This window comes from Oncorhynchus nerka, unplaced genomic scaffold (genome assembly GCF_034236695.1).
Source record: "Oncorhynchus nerka isolate Pitt River unplaced genomic scaffold, Oner_Uvic_2.0 unplaced_scaffold_1272, whole genome shotgun sequence".
NCBI classification, from domain to species: domain Eukaryota; kingdom Metazoa; phylum Chordata; class Actinopteri; order Salmoniformes; family Salmonidae; genus Oncorhynchus; species Oncorhynchus nerka.
In genome coordinates this window covers 29,389-46,148 of record NW_027040073.1, presented here as the reverse complement: position 1 = coordinate 46,148, position 16,760 = coordinate 29,389, and the positions used below count along the sequence as shown (strand labels likewise).

General features: G+C 39.4%; 1 long non-coding RNA gene across 1 annotated transcript; it reads left to right on the top strand.

The window, feature by feature from the left end:
- The first annotated feature begins 733 nt into the window (after positions 1 to 733).
- Positions 734 to 6,687, top strand: LOC135569001 (uncharacterized). Its single transcript, XR_010462794.1, has 3 exons — positions 734 to 821; positions 1,978 to 2,223; positions 6,429 to 6,687. It is a non-coding gene; the product is annotated as an uncharacterized LOC135569001 (long non-coding RNA).
- Positions 6,688 to 16,760: the final 10,073 nt, after the last annotated feature.

Here is a 16,760-nt window from a genome sequence, read left to right as displayed (position 1 = left end):
GTCCCCTTTAAGGATGGAGCACCCTTGGTCATGCGCAGTGTTGTTCTATGTTATTCTGGTACTAACTCGTTTGAGTAAATGTGAAGCTCCAGTTCAATTGCTTGTATTCCGAGTCTTTCTTACTACATAAATAAGTACTAAGTGTTAAGACACTACATTAAGAACGACCAAGCGCACTCTGGCACTCCAGATTGAATTTAAGACCACATCCATAATTTTAAAATAAAGTATTTGTGTTTGGTGAGTCCGCCAAATCAGATGCAGTAGGGATGTGCGAATTTAAATGTTTCCTGTCCTGCTAATCATTCAAAATGTAACGAGTAATTTTGGGTGTCAGGGAAATTGTATGGAGTTGAAAGTACATTATTTTCTTTAGGAATGTAGTGGAGTAAAAGTAGAAGTTGTCAAAAATATCAAAAGTAAAGTACAGATACCCCACTTAAATATTTGTACTTAAGGACTTTACACCACTGATTGCAGGGAATACTGACTGAAGATGTTCCTCCCTACGAGGCCCATGAGACTGTGTAGGGATGTGATTTGAATAGGACTGTGACTGAAGGAGTGGGAAGTTTTTATTTATCTATATTTGTATTTTGTTTTGATGTCGTTGTTCCCCCTCTTTTCAACATTGGACGTGTATATTTTTCTACAGTTTACTAACCGTACAGTAGGTGGCGGCAGACAGGTTATATTTGTGTAAATGTCAGTATACCAGAGAAGAAGATGACGCTGATGCACTGTCCAAGTGGGGAACAGGAAGTTCCGGGTCGAAACGACAGAACTGTGTTGTTATGTCGGTTTCAAATGTATCATTGTAGGTATGTAATAGCATGTTTAACTTTCTAATGTCGAAAGAATATATAACATGCTAGGTAACAAATCCGTTTCACGTCTGGTAATGGTTTTAATTGTATGTGTTATTTTGGAGTCTAACCGAGTGAGTGAAGAACGTGATTAAAAACGATTTTACAAGTCACATAGATAGACTTTGGGTTTGTCTGAGTGTATGTACATCATTTCGTCAAAGTCATTTCATAAAGATTCCATTTATTTAAGTTCGTTTTTACATGATCTTGGTTTTGTGTAAAATGTTTGTGAGCTGGTAAATAGCCTCGTGCGAACCATCCTGTTCTCGCGAGTTTATATACACAGTTTCGTCAATATAAGCTCGCGAGACCTGGATGATTCGGACGAGGCAAGTCAAATGGCGGCTTCAACGGTTTCGGTCGTCTTCCTAGGAGTTTGCTGGTGGTGAAATGGCGCCATGAAGCTGTGTGATGAAGTGTCAAAATAGAGGGAAGCTAGCTGAAGTTATCCTTCACCAATTGGTGAGAGAGGCCAACTGCATGGAATGGCGTCGATTAATGCGGATGAATCGGTTCACGTATCAAACCCATTCCATGGAGGACCAAGTGCCTGCTTGTTTTAGCTCCGTACTTGTACTTGATACATGTGTACTAATATTGTACTAATATTCAGACACATTTAGTTGTTTCTATGTTTATCTATAATTCATGGTTTTCATACAGGGCTTCAAGTAAATAAATATTAGTGCCTGAAAAAGTCCTTGAATTTGACTTGCCACTATATGATCCCTGATAATTCTTAATATGGTGTGAATGGGAAATACATTTGTTTTTTGTGAGTGAAATAATACAGTGAAGACAAGGTTATTCATAAAATAGTACATAGTGCTGCCTGAAACATACTGTGATCTTGTACTAAATGGTTTTTGAGTCATTTATGCATTTTTGTGAATTTAGGAAATCTACGATAGATTAAGTGCACTTATGTTGTGCAATTTAAAATGTGTACTTTGTGTCTGATGTGAATTAATATTTTGTCAGGGATTAGCTACCTGATCTACTGAAATTAGATAATTGATCAAGAAAAAATAGAAAATATTTTTACAGAATAAAGTGCCAGAACTGTCAAGAAAATAACTCTTGTGTCCGTTTGTCTTTATTACTACAGACCGACTCAGATTAAGTCTGAGGCCAGTAACATCAACAGTGAGGACAAACCCAGCCTGCCACTCTCCTTCCACACTGAGTAGAAACCTACAGTCACTGGGTCCTGATTGTGACAGTGGAGCCCAGTTTGCACTGCAGGATCCAGAGATGGCATCAGTGAAGCTGGAAGACTGCAGTCAAACACTGGAGCTGAATGTCAACATTAAAGATGAAGAGGAGGAGAACAATAGGACAACTGTTAGTCATGGTAAGAGCTGGTTCTATCTATAAGTTATCTTCATATATTAGACCTCCATAAGTTATGACCAGTCTATTGCTAGGTTGAATTCTGTAATTCTGACATCACACATCCCTGAACAACTCAAGACTTCACAGTGAAGCAAAACATTTAAACTTGTAACGCCTGCCTTTGCCCACACATTGTCTCAAGAACGTTGAAAATGTTTAATACCCTCAATCACCAAGTTAGGCATACCTCATTTCAACATAGGCCATGGCATCATCACTGTCAATATTGAATTATGATTTGTTTGCTGCACAGAATATCAGATCTCAACAACGATTGGAGAAGTGTTGAACATAACCAGTAGACTACCACATCCTGATGATTTATATCTGATACATATATATTTTATATTTTATAAATCAATTTGTAGAAACATCTCAAGGATGAGATGGAAACAGGATGCACCAAAGCTCAATTCAAAAGTTTGGGGTCACTTAACACCAGTCTCAACGTCAACAGTGAAGAAGCGACTCCGGGATGCTGGCCTTCTAGGCAGAGTTGTAAAGGCCAGTTTTATTGCTTCTTTAGTCTGAACCACAGTTTTCAGCGACAAATTCAAAAAGTTTTTTTTTTTTTTTTACCCCTTTTTCGTGGATTCCAATTGTTGAGTAGCTTCTATCTTGTCTCATCCCTACAACTCCTGGGCTCGGGAGAGACGAAGGTTGAACGTCATGCGTCCTCCGATACACAACCCAAACAAGCCGCACTGCTTCTTAACACAGAGTCTCTGGTGGCACAGCTGGCGCTGCAGTACAGCGCCCTTAACCACTGCGCCACCCGGGAGGCCCTCAAAAGGGTTATCTAATGATGAATTAGCCTTTTAAAATGATCAACTTGGATTAGCTAACACAACATGCCATTGGATCACAGGAGTGATGGTTGCTGATAATGGGCCTCTGTTCGCCTATGTAGATATTCCATAAAATATCTGCCGTTTCCAGCTACAATAGTCATTTACAACAATAACAATGTCTACACTGTATTTCTGATCAATTTGATGTTATTTTAATGGACACAAAATGTGCTTTTCTTTCAAAACAAGGACATTTCTAAGTGACCCCAAACGTTTGAACAGTAGTGGATTTTTAATATTTTGTATATATCAAGTTGTAGAAACATCTCAAGGATGATCATTGGAAACAGGAAGCATCTGAACTCAATTTTGAGTCTCTTGTTTAAAAGAAAAAAATGTTTTATACATTTGAAAAAATGTCTAAACCTGTTTTCGCTTTGTCATTATGGGGTATTGTGTAGATTGCTGAGGATATTTTTTTATTTAATTATAGAATAAGGCTGTAACATAACAAAATGTGGAAAAAGTCAAGGGGTCTGAATACTTTCCGAGGGCACTGTCAGATCCCTTCCCATTTCTCCCACTTTGGTACTTTACAGCTTTCTTCTAAAATTGATTACATGTTTTTCCTCGTCAATCTACATCACAATACCCCATAATGACATCACAATACCCCATAATGACAAAGCCAAAACAGGTTTTTAGAAATTCTTGAAAATGTAATTTAAAAATAAAAAAAATGCTTATTTACATAAGTTTTCAGACCCTTTGCTATGAGATGATCCTTGAGATGTTTCTACAACTTGGAGTCCACCTGTGGTAAATTCAATTGATTGGACATGATTAGGCACACACCTGTCTATTTAAGGTCCCACAGTTGACAGTGCATTTCAGAGTAAAAACCAAGTCACGATGAGGTGGAAGGATTTGTCCGTCGAGGTCCGTGACAGGATTGTGTTGGCACAGATCTGGAGACCGGTACCAAAACATTTCTGCAGCATTAAAGGTCCCCAAGAACACAGAGGCCTCCATCATTCTTCAATGGAAGAACTTTGGAACCATCAAGACTCTTCCTAGAGCGGGCCACCCGGACAAACTGAGCAATCGGGGGAGAAGGGCCTTGTTCAGGGAGGTGGCCAAGAACCATGATGGTCACTCTGACAGAGCTCCAGAGTTCCTCTATGGAGACGAGAGAATCTTCCAGAAGGACAATCATCTCGGCAGGACTCCACTAATCATGTCTTGATGGTAGAGTGCCCAGACGGAAGCCACTCCTCAGTAAAAGGTACATGACAGTCCACTTGGAGTTTGCCAAAAGGCACCTAAAGGACTCTGACCATGAGCTTGAGAGGATCTGCAGAGAAGAATGGGAGAAACTCCCCAAATACAATTGTGCCAAGCTTGTAGCTTCATACCCAACAAGACTCAAGGCTGTAATCGATGCCAAAGGTGCTTCAACTAACTATTGTGTAAAGGGTCTGAATACTTACATAAATGTAATATTTCATGTTATTTCTAAAAACCTGTTTTTGCCCTTGTCATTATGGGTATTGTGTGTAGACTGATGAGAATTAGAATAAGACTGTAATGTAACAAAAACAAAAAGCCAAGGGGTCTGAATACTTTTTGAATGCATTGTAGACGTTATTTCATGCTGCTAAGACTTGTATGGATGACAACAGTATTGCCAGCATTTGTTTTATTCACTGGGCTATCTGGAGTGATCAGAGTTTAGACTAAAGAAGTGGAGTAGACAAACTGCCTGTGTTTTGAAGTTCTATGAAATGAGTCTGTGTAGTTACTAACCCACTTTGTCACGAGAATTTCTATCCCAATGTTCTACCTGAACTATTTTATAACTCCATCTGTATCCTAGAGGTTGTAAGGCTCTAAGTTTTAATAAACAGAGTCCCAGCATACAAATGATCAGTTCTTTATTCAGAGAGCTCTGCCCTCTCAAGTTCAGAGCCCATCTTTTATACACACATCAGTCGAGAACCCCACCCCGCTTTAGGATGGCTGTATTGTTCCACTGTACACTTACATTGTTTATCATATTCTGCAACATGTTTCATGATTTTCTGCAAGCCTAACAGTTTCTCCACTCCGGGTGGGGACAGAATGTCCTGTAAGGAACACAATGTTCTAATTCTATCCTGCCAACGCTGCACATATTACCAACTTATAGTCTTATGTGTCTAATGGATTTCACACACAGTGATACAGTTTCAGGGTGAAATATCTTAGTCATTACTTTAAACATTCAAATTCTTCTATCACCCTTGTGATGTTGAGTGGAGGATGGTATAGCTCATCATTTTCACCACTTTTCCTCTTTTTAGTTTTTGACTCCTACCCAGTTTTAGAATAGTTTGATTCCCCTTCCCATACAGCCTACTGAAATGAATACATACACTACCGTTGAAAAGTTTAGGGTCACTTAGAAATGTCCTTGTTTTTGAAAGAAAGGTATGTTTTTTAGGTCCATTAAATCAAATCAAATGTATTTATATAGCCCTTCGTACATCAGCTGATATCTCAAAGTGCTGTACAGAAACCCAGCCTAAAACCCCAAACAGCAACAATGCAGGTGTAGAAGCACGGTGGCTTTATTGAACAAAACAACCATTCATTGTGTAGCTGGGACCCTTGGGATTGCAATCAGAGGAAGATCTTCAAAGTAAGTGATTTATTTAATTGCTGTCTGTGATTTTGTGACGCCTGTGCTGCTTGAAAACGTATTTTGACGTGGGGCACTGTCCTCAGATAATCGCATGGTATGCTTTCTCCGTAAAGCCTTAACAAGAAGCTTTTAAATGATGTAAGACACTTGTATTTTCATGAATGTTTAATATTACGATTTTTGTATTTTGAATTTCGCGCTCTGCAATTTCACCGGATGTTGTCGTAGGTGTCCTGCTAGCGTTTGGACATGCACCCAAACAGGTTAACTAGGCAAGTCAGTTAGGAACAAATTATTATTTTCAATGACGGCCTAGGAACAGTGGGTTAACTGCCTTATTCAGGGGAAGAACAACAGATTTTTACCTCGTCAGCTCAGGGATTCGATCTTGCAACCTTCCGGTTGCTCTAACCACTAGGCTACCTGTCACCCGGTATGGCCAGAAGAGGACTGGTCACCACTCTGAGCCTGGTTCCTCTCTCGGTTTCTTCCTAGGTTCCTGCTTTCTAGGGAGTTTTTTTGTGGCCACTGTGCTTCTACATCTGCATTGCTTGCTCAATGCGGTTTTTAGGCTGGGTTTCTGTTCAGCACTTTGTGACAACTACTGATGTAAAAAGGGCTTCATAAAATACATTTGATTGACATGTATATCACACCAACTGACTGGTTCTTCTTATGTTGTTCACACAGGATACCATCTGGAGACATTCTCTACATCCAGAGAGCAACAGCAGGAAGATCAGAGAGCTAAGAGGTCTCATCTCTGCCCACATTGTGAAGAGATTTTCCCATTTCTATCAAAGCTAAAAATACACCTAAAAATACACACAGGAGAGAAGCCTTTCTCCTGCTCTGACTGTGGAAAGCGTTTTAAAACATCAACGGTGCTAAAAGTTCATCAAAGAACACACACAGGTGAGAAGCCATACTCCTGCTCTGACTGTGGAAAAAGTTTTAAATCATCAAATTTCCCACTTAAAATTCACATGAACAAAGGAGAGAAGCCTTATTCCTGCTCTGACTGTGGAACTAGTTTCACATCAACTTCCCACTTAAAATCAGGAGAAATACAAGGTGAAAAGCATACTCCTGCTCTGACTGTGGAAAATACTTCAAAACTTCAACTGATCTAAAAGTTCATCAACTGAGAAGCCTCTGAAAAGTTCAAAACAAAAAGAAAAAGTTCACAGAGAACACACACAGGAGAGAAGCCTTTCTTCTGCCCTGACTGTGGAACTAGTTTCTCTCAACTTTCCCACTTAAAATCACATGAACGTATACATACAGGGGAGAAGCCTTATTCCTGCTCTGACTGTGTAAAATATTTCAAAACATCAACTGAGCTAAAAATTCATCAGAGAACACACACAGGAGAGAAGCCTTACTTCTGCTCTGACTGTGGAAAATGTTTTAAAACATCAAAAGAGCTAAAAGTTCACCAGAGAACACACACAGGAGAGAAGCCTTACTCTGCTCTGACTGTGGGAAAGTTTCTCTCAACTGGGCACTTCACCAACTGTGGAAAATTCTTTACAAAACATCAACTGGGCTAAAACGTACATCAGAGAACACACACAGGAGAGAAGCCTTTCTGCTCTGACTGTGGAACTAGTTTCTCTCAACTTTCCATCTTAAAAACACATGAACGTATACATACAGGAGAGAAGCCTTACGTCCTGCTCTGATGTGGAAAATACCTGCTCTGACTGACTGTGGAAAATGTTTAAAAACATCAAATGAGCTCAAAGTTCATCAGAGAACACACACAGGAGAAAAGCCTTACTCCTGTTCTGACTGTGGAAAATGCTTCACAAAATCAACTCATCTAAAAGTTCATCAGAGAACACACACAGGAGAGAAGGCTTATGTCTGCTCTGACTGTGGAAAATGCTTCAAAACATCAAGTGAGCTCAAAGTTCATCAGAGAACACACACCGGAGAAAAGCCTTACTCCTGTTCTGACTGTGGTTTAAGTTTCTCTCGACTGTATACCTTAAAAAAACATAAACATACACATGGAGAGAAACCATACTCCTGCTCTGCCTGTGTAAAATGCTTCAAAACAGCAACTGAGCTAAAAGTTCATCAGAGAACACACTCATGAGAGAAGCCTGCTTACGTCTGCTCTGACTTTTGGGTGAGTTTCTGTAAGTCAAACGTCTAGCTAAAGGTTGCTTGTTTGAATCTCATTCAGGAGGACTTGAGCATTTCAGCTAATTAGCAACTTTGCAACTACTTACTACTTTTTAACTATGTTAGCATGTTAGCTTGGCATGCAACTACTTAGCATGTTAGCTAACCTTTCCCCTAAACCCATTTAACTCTACCTTAAACCCCTCACCCCTAACCTAGCTAACGTTAGCAACAACAAATTGGAATTCGTAACATATCATGTATATTACAAGTACGTAACACATTGTATGAATAGCAAAGCGTAAAATAACATACGATACGTCCTGCAAGTCATATTATACTGAACAACAATCTAAACGTAACAAGTTCAAAGATTTATGGTTCGTATAAGGAAATCAGTCATTTTAAATAAATTAGGCCCTAATCTATGGATTTCACATGACTGGGCAGGGGCTCATGAATGGGTGGGACTTGGGAGGGCATAGGCCCACTTGGGAGCCAGGCCCAGCCAGTCAGAATGAGTTTTTCCACACAAAAGGTTTTTATTACAGACAGAAATACTACTCAGCCCCCCCAGACAATCCTGCAGGTGAGAGGCCGGTTGGATGTACTGCCAAATTCTCTAAAAGGACGAAGGACGTTAGAGGTGGCAGCTCTGGTGGACGTTCCTGCAGTCATCATGAGAATTGCACGTTCCCTAAACTTGAGACATCTGTGATGAAGTGTGGCCTTTATTTAGGCTTAAATGCTCACTAACAGGGATATTAACTAATTTGTGCACAACATTTGAGAGAAATAAGATTTGTGTGCCTATGGAACATCTCTGGAATTTTTTATTTCAGCTCATGAAACCAATACTTTACATGTTTTGTTTATATTTTAGTTCAGTTTATATTGGTAGGCCAATGTAATGTAACCTAACATGCTAAATGGAGTAGAATGGATGTTTTTGTAACATATAATACATTTTGCTCTGAGACCAGGTTGTCCCTCTGCAGTATTCTGTGGGAAGGAGCTAGTAGACACTTCTTAAATTTTTTATTGAACCTTTATTTAACTAGGCAAGTCAGTTAAGAACAAATTCTTAATTACAATGATGGCCTAGGAACAGTGGGTTAACTACCTTGTTCAGAGTCAGAACAACAGATTTTTACCTTGTCAGCTCGGGGATTTGATCTAGTAACCTTTTGGTTACTGGCCCAACGCTCCAACCACGAGGCTACCTTCCACGCCTAACATGAATCAGATAGAGATGGTGTGATGATCACTTTTCACCATTAGTTTGGGGGGGTTATTTTACAACTTTATTTAATGATACACAGCTTATGAAATGAATACATGTGTTTATTAATTGTCTTTAAAACTAGATGAGTTATTTTAGTTACTGATCATGAATGTGTTTGGATAACTGCATTGAAGCAAACTTTATTGATCTGCCAATGAAAAATAAAGTTACATGAATATGTACTGGTCAACCTCTTCTTCTCTTTAGTATTCAGTTCTTCATATTAGATCTGACAGTATGAATGGTTCTTATGGTTGTATTCAGTTCTTCATATTAGATCTGACAGTATGAATGGTTCTTATGGTTGTATTCAGTTCTTCATATTAGATCTGACAGTATGAATGGTTCTGATGGTTGTATTCAGTTCTTCATATTAGATCTGACAGTATGAATGGTTCTTCTTCATGATCTGACAGTATGAATGGTTCTTATGGTTGTATTCAGTTCTTCATATTAGATCTGACAGTATGAATGGTTCTTATGGGCTGAGTGCTGGGAGTGTTTTTGTATGACTACAGTCAGGAGTTTTCTCTGACCCTGTGATGTCACCAGCACATTAAGTACATTCATCTTAAGATTGCCAGGTGAGACAACCACAAGTGCTTTGACTGGGCTGAGAGGGAGCTTGACCTCCTGTAGCAGTGGGACGGCCATGAGACCAGAGGTAGCAGAACTGAGTGCTCGGGTTGGGATACAGGGTTTGAGCCTGAAAGTAGAGATGGGGCAGTTCCTCTTGCTGCACCGTAATAAACACCATTGTCTTGTAGTGGATGTGAGCTTCGACTGGAAGCCAGTGGAATGTACGGAGGAGCAGGGTGACATGAGGGATCTTGGGAAGGTTAAACACCCAGACGGACTGTAGTGTTCTAGATAAGTTCAGTGGAGACCCATCATTCAGGGCAGGTGAGCCACCTGTTTTGAGCCCCACAGTTATAGCAATAAAACAGTATGAAATAAATTATATGTTCGATCATGTCAACATCTGAGATAGCAGTCATCATCATGAATCAAGTCGACAATCTACTGGCAAATCCTTTTTAATCTTTGTCATATGAAGAGAAATAATGAGAAATTATAGATAAAATGTATCGGTGCTCATCGGCCATTGGACACAAACATCACACAACAAATTGCAAATTCAACAATGAGTGGTTTGGAAGGAATCAGTGGCTAACTGCAAACATTGCAAAGCAATCATTAGCCTGCTATTCATTGGAGTGGCTGTGTGGTCCCAAGTCTAAGATTAAGGGGCCTTTTTCCTAGTTTAAAACTGTAAACATTCAACATTGGCCGTGCTGTCAATGAAGCTTGATTTGTGCCGTGCTCAAATCAACTTAACACGGTACTGCAAAATCTGACTTGTGTGAGTTCAAAACAACTGGGAACTTGGGGAAAAACAAGCTACGACTGAGAAAATACGTTTTGAACTTTCATCCAACTCGGAATTGTAAATTGGGAACTTGGACCTCTTTCTTCAGCTACAACCTGAAGATCACTGACGTCATCATGATTCCATTTTTTAAAATTCAAGTTCCCAGTTGTCTTGAATGCACCATAAATCCAGAGAATGACAGACTTTGATGAAGTTTGATGACAAAATATGCCCACGAAGGACTGCGTGGTGAGTCCAACTTGGTGGTTCACATGTAGCATATAACCTGTTTTTGAGAAATGTAATCATTGAATATTGTAAGCATTTTCATTGTCTGCATATATGCCCCTTTATTTATCTTACGGTTCTGACTTGGCGTACAGGGAGAATACTGTAAGAACGGCCCATGTTCTGGACTACGTCCATCCTAGCTCGCTCATTAATGTCTTAATCAAAATTGCGGATTGCCTCTTGCCGTCCCCTTATGCCATAGTTTGTAAATATCAATTGTCAGTAGAAACCACATTTGTTTAAGTAAGTCAGGCATGTTATTTTAAAAGGCAGTAAATGATTCAGCTTGGATTCGAACCAGGGACTGTAGTGATGTCTCTTGCACTGAGATGAGGTTCCTTAGACCACTGCACCACTCGGGAGCCCTTAAAAGGTTTGCGCCCAATGTAGGGCAGGAGTTTGAAGGCACAAGTGGGGAGCCCAGCCAACAGAGAGTTGAGAATTGTTTTGTACTCTTCCCCAGATCTGTTTCTCACCACAAACCTGGTTGAGGCTCCACCGAAAATTTATTCGACCTCATTGCTTGGTTTTTGCTCTGAATTGCACTGTCAACTGTGGGACCTTATAAAGACAGGTGTGATCCTTTTCCAATCATGTCCATACATTTGAATTTGAACAGGTGGACTCCAATCAAATTGTAGAAACATCTCAAGGATGATCAATGGAAACAGGATGTACGTTAGCTGAATTTTGAGTCTCAGAGGAAAGGGTATTCATTTTTATAAATTGACAAATTTATAAAAACTTTTTCGCTTTGTCATTATGTGTATATTGATGAGGGGTAAAAAAATGCATTTAATCAATTTTTGTATAAGCCTGTAACGTAACAATATGTGGAAAAAGTCAAGGGGTCTTGTATAATGCCCTGTATATGCTTTAAACTACAATTTAAGGATCTGAAGTGGTAAACACAATGGCATAATGGAAAATGCATGTCCAATGGTTATCTCTGTATGAGTCACATTAAAACACTAGGTAGGGAAGTGGTTATCTCTGTATTAGTATTATCTACATTAAATCACCTGGGTAGAGCAGAGAGGACAGAGCATGTATCTTTGCAGAAGATGTATCTTTGCAGAAGAGTTTCATCTCCACACTGGGATAATTTTAACATTGCAACGCCACTCAGGCCTCATGCCTCTCAGGTAGGAGGGTACCAGAAGTAAAATAATAAAAACACAAAACTAATGAAGGAGCACACAGTCACCAACAATATGTCCCTGTTGTCAATACTTTCAACTGGCTCAGCTCGCTGTTACAGTACAGCACCACCAAATTCCATGTATTAAGTAACCATCTGTCTTTTGTAACCAGAAAAACGTAACATAATTCTGTTTTGAGAGTCCCTGATTTATATTTACTATGTTACACCTAGTCTATGAGACGAGGCTGCACCTAAATTATGCAAAGCAGGTCAAGAGGTGTGTTTTCCCTTCAGCATCTGCATGTGGCATAAACTCACCCACCTCACAGCATGAATCTAAAATGGTTAACCTCGGCAATTACTTGAATAATTCAATGGATGTTTTGTTTACAGACTTGATGAGTAAATTGTCTTGTTTTAAAAAAAAGACCGCAATTGGGGGCGTTCTCTGGTATCGGGCGTTTCACGGATCTAGTTTACACCAATTGATGCACCCCATTGGTCCGTGGCCGTTTCTTTTGCGTTGGGACAACAGTTGTTGACATCTGTTACATTGTAGCTAACCCTAACCCTAGTCTCCTAACCTGCCACGGTAATTCATCTAACCTGCCACTTTAATTATCCTAACCTGTAAGGGGCACACTCCAACACTCAGACATAGCCTGCGTTCCTAAATTCGCTCTGGCTATATACTCTGATTTCAGAGCACTCTGGTCTGAGTGCCAGAGGGAAGAATAATTGATGAAAAACAAACGCTTCAACACCCCTTGAATACGGCGGGTGTCAGTAAGCGTCGGCAAAAAAAGCGTTATTAAATTGTTGCCTGTAGCACAGTTAAAGTCACCAATGCTCTGGTTAACATGAACACAGCCTAACCAGCTCTGCTAAGGCGAGTAAAATGTCAGAGTTCTCTCATTTGTACTGAAAGTAGCTAGCAAGCTAGCCAATGTTAACCAGTTATCTTGGATGCTTGACTGCCGTTGTGAGGTCAGAACGCTTGAATCAACCCTCCTCCTCCGCCAGAGCGTCCAGTGTGGCTCTGAACGCTCCGAGAGCGATACGAACTGACAGTCTGACAACGCTCTTGATGTGGGTAATACTAATACAGAGAACCATTGGACATGCAGTTCCATTATGCCATTGTTTCTACCACTTCAGATCCTTAAATTTGTAGTTTGAAGCATATACACGGCATTATACAAGACCCCTGAACTTTTTCCATATTTTGTTACATTACAGGCGTATACAAAAATTAATTAAATGCATGTTTTACCCCTCATCAATACACACAATACCCCATAATGACAAAGCCAAAAAATGTTATTATACATTTTAGCAAATTTATAAAAATGAATACCTTATTTGCGTAAGTATTCAGACCCTTTGCTCTAACTCAAAATTCAAAATGCATCAAATCTCTGTTGGCTGGGCTCCCAGCTTGTGCCATCCAACTCCTACCCCACGTTGGGCGTAAACCTTTTAAGGGCTCCCGAGTGGCGCAGCGGTCTTAGGCACTGCATCTCAGTGCAAGAGGCATCACTATAGTCCCTGGTTCGAAGCCAGACTGAATCACATCCAGCCATGATTGGGAGTCCCATAGGGAAGCGCACAATTCGCCCAGCATCGTCCGGGTTTGGCCTTCATAAAAATAAGAATTTGTTCTTAACTGACTTACGTAGTTAAATAAATAAATAATTAAAGTGGGATGCATGCCAGCAATTTTAAACAATTTAATTGCCAAATAACGGTGCCCAGCTTGTTTTTCCCAGTTCTAGTTGAATTGAACTCACCACTGTCAGATTTTCAAGTACGGAGTTAAGTTGTTTTGAACACATCAAAACAGTTCATCGACAGCCTCATTTGAAATGTTTACAATTTTAAAATAAAAAGAGCTGACTTAATCTTAAACAAATGGGACCACACAGCCACTCCACTGAATATCAGGGGACTAATGATTGATTTGCAATGGCATCTGCAATTAGCCACTGATTCCTTGACAAACCAAATTGTTAGGATGAGGCAACTTGGCTGTGTAATCTTTACTACAAACATACACTTGATTACTTTTTAGCTACAGTATACATTATCTCCTGGTATATTACATCATTTATGCAGCCACTGATACGTTTTATCAATTTCTCATTATTTCATATGACAAACATTAAAAAGGATTTGCAAGACATTTTTGACTCACCTTGTTGTGTTGTGCTCAGATTTTGAACAGGAAGGTGATCAGTCCAATCAAAGCCTGTATATGATGTAAATGATTTTGTCATCAAATTCCCTGGAAATGTCTGTCATTCTCTGGATTTATGGTGCTTTAATGACAACTGGGAACTCAAGGGGAAAACATGGAATCATGATGACTTGGCAGTGATCTTCAGGTCGAAGCTGAAAGACAGGACAGTTCCCAATTTACAATTCAGAGTTGGATGAAAGTTCAAAACGTTTTTCTCAGTCGGCTTGCCCCAAGTTCCCAGTTGTTTGAACTCACTGAAACACAGATTTTGCAGTACCAAAAAGAGAGTTAAGTTGATTTGAGCAGGCACAAATCAAGCTTTATTGACAGCACGGCCAATGGTGAATGTTTACAATTTTAAACTAGGAAAAGAGCCCCTTAATCTTAGACTTGGGACCAGACAGCCACTCCACTGAATATCAGGCTAATGATTGCTTTGCAATGCTTGCAGTTAGCCACTGATTCCTTGACAAACCACTCATTGTTGAATTTGAAATTTCCAACTTGTTGTGTAATGTTTATGTCCAAAGGCCGATGAGCACTGATACATTTTATCTATAATTTCTCATTATTTCTCTTCATATGACAAACATTAAAAATGGATTTGCTGTAGATTGTGGTTGATTCATGATGATTTGCTAGCTCAGATTTTGAAAGTATGATGTTGACATGATCAGTCAATTTAAGCAACTGTAGATATCACCCATGATTTTATTCATTTTATCTGAATGGACAATGACCTTGAGCTTAAACTCAGGTAACAGCGTTTATTTCAAATGTAACTCTCTGACAGCAATACAAAGAACTTGACATTTTCAAGTTCAACCCTAAAATGACATCAGCTGACGTCTTGTCCCCTCCGAATCCAGGACACTGAGCCAATCACGGTCAAATGTCCGTATTTTCTTCTATTGCCCCACCTCCACAGAAAGCACTGAGCTGGCTGAAACACCTGCATTTTGGAGCTGCCTTACTCAAGAAAACAAAAAGAGAGACCATGTCTGTATGCGGCTTTAATAACAACAGCAGAGTCTCTGCCCATCTGCCCGAAAAGGTCTGAAATCCTAATTTGTTTTACCCCCATATTTTCAGTAACATTAATAATGTGAACTTGTCCTACATTTCATGACTATTGAAGAAATGTATTTAAATAAATGGTTCTTAAGATGAATGTATAATAATTAATCATTTCAACTCCTGACTGTAGTCATCAAAAACACTCACATGGCTATCTAAAGATGAATGTACTTTTCAACCATAAGAACCATTCATACTGTCAGATCTAATATGAAGAACTGAATACAACCATAAGAACCATTCATACTGTCAGATCTAATATGAAGAACTGAATACTAAAACCATTCATACTGTCAGAAATATGAAGAACTGAATACTAAAGAGAAGAAGAGGTTGACCAGTACATATTCATGTAACTTTATTTTTCATTGGCAGATCAATAAAATTTGCTTCAATGCAGTTTTCCAAACACATTCATGATCAGTAACTAAAATAACTCATCTAGTTTGAAAGACAATTAATAAACACATGGATTAATTTCATAAACTGTGTATCATTAAATAAAGTTGTAAAATAATCCCCCCAAACTAGTGGTGAAAAGTGATCATCACACCATCTCTATCTGATACATGTTAGGGGCGGAAGGTAGACTTGTGGTTAGAGCGTTGGGTCAGTAACCAAAAGGTTGCCCCTGAGCTGACAAGGTAAAATCTGTTGTTCTGCCTCTGAACAAGGCAGTTAACCCACTGTTCCTAGGCCATCATTGTAAATAAGAATTTGTTCTTAACAGACTTGCCTAGTTAAATAAAGTTTCAAAAAATTTTTTTTTTAAAGAAGTGTCTACTAGCTCATTCCCACAGAATACTGCAGAGGGACAACCTGGTCTCAGAGCAAAATGTATTTTATGTTACAAAAACATCCGTGCCACTCCATTTAGTATGTTACATTACAATACCAATATAAACTGAACTAAAATATAAACTAAACATGTAAAGTGTTGGTTTCATGAGCAAAACTATATAAACTTCAAAATATAAACTAAACATGTTTAGCTGAAATAAAACATTCCAGCAATGTGCAGAAAAAGCTAATTTCTCTCAAATGTTGTGACCCCCTGTTAGTGAGCATTTCAGCCTTTGTCAAGATAATCCATCCACCTGACAGGTGTAGATATCAAGATGCTGATAAAACAGCATGATCATTACACAGTGTACCTTGTGTTGGGGACAATAAAATGCCACACAACACAATGTCACAGATATCTCAAGTTCAGGGAATGTGCATTTCTCATGATGACTGCAGGAATGTCCACCAGAGCTTCAGAGAACTCATGTTTATATCTCTAGCATAAGACACCTCTAATGTCCTTTTAGAGAATTTGGCAGTACATCCAACCGGCCTCACAACTGCAGATCACATGTAACCACGGCAGCCCAGGACCTCTTCACCTGCAGGATTGTCTGGGGGGCTGAGTAGTATTTCTGTCTGTAATCAAGACCTTTTGTGGGGAAAAACTCATGCCGATTGAATGGGCTGGCTCC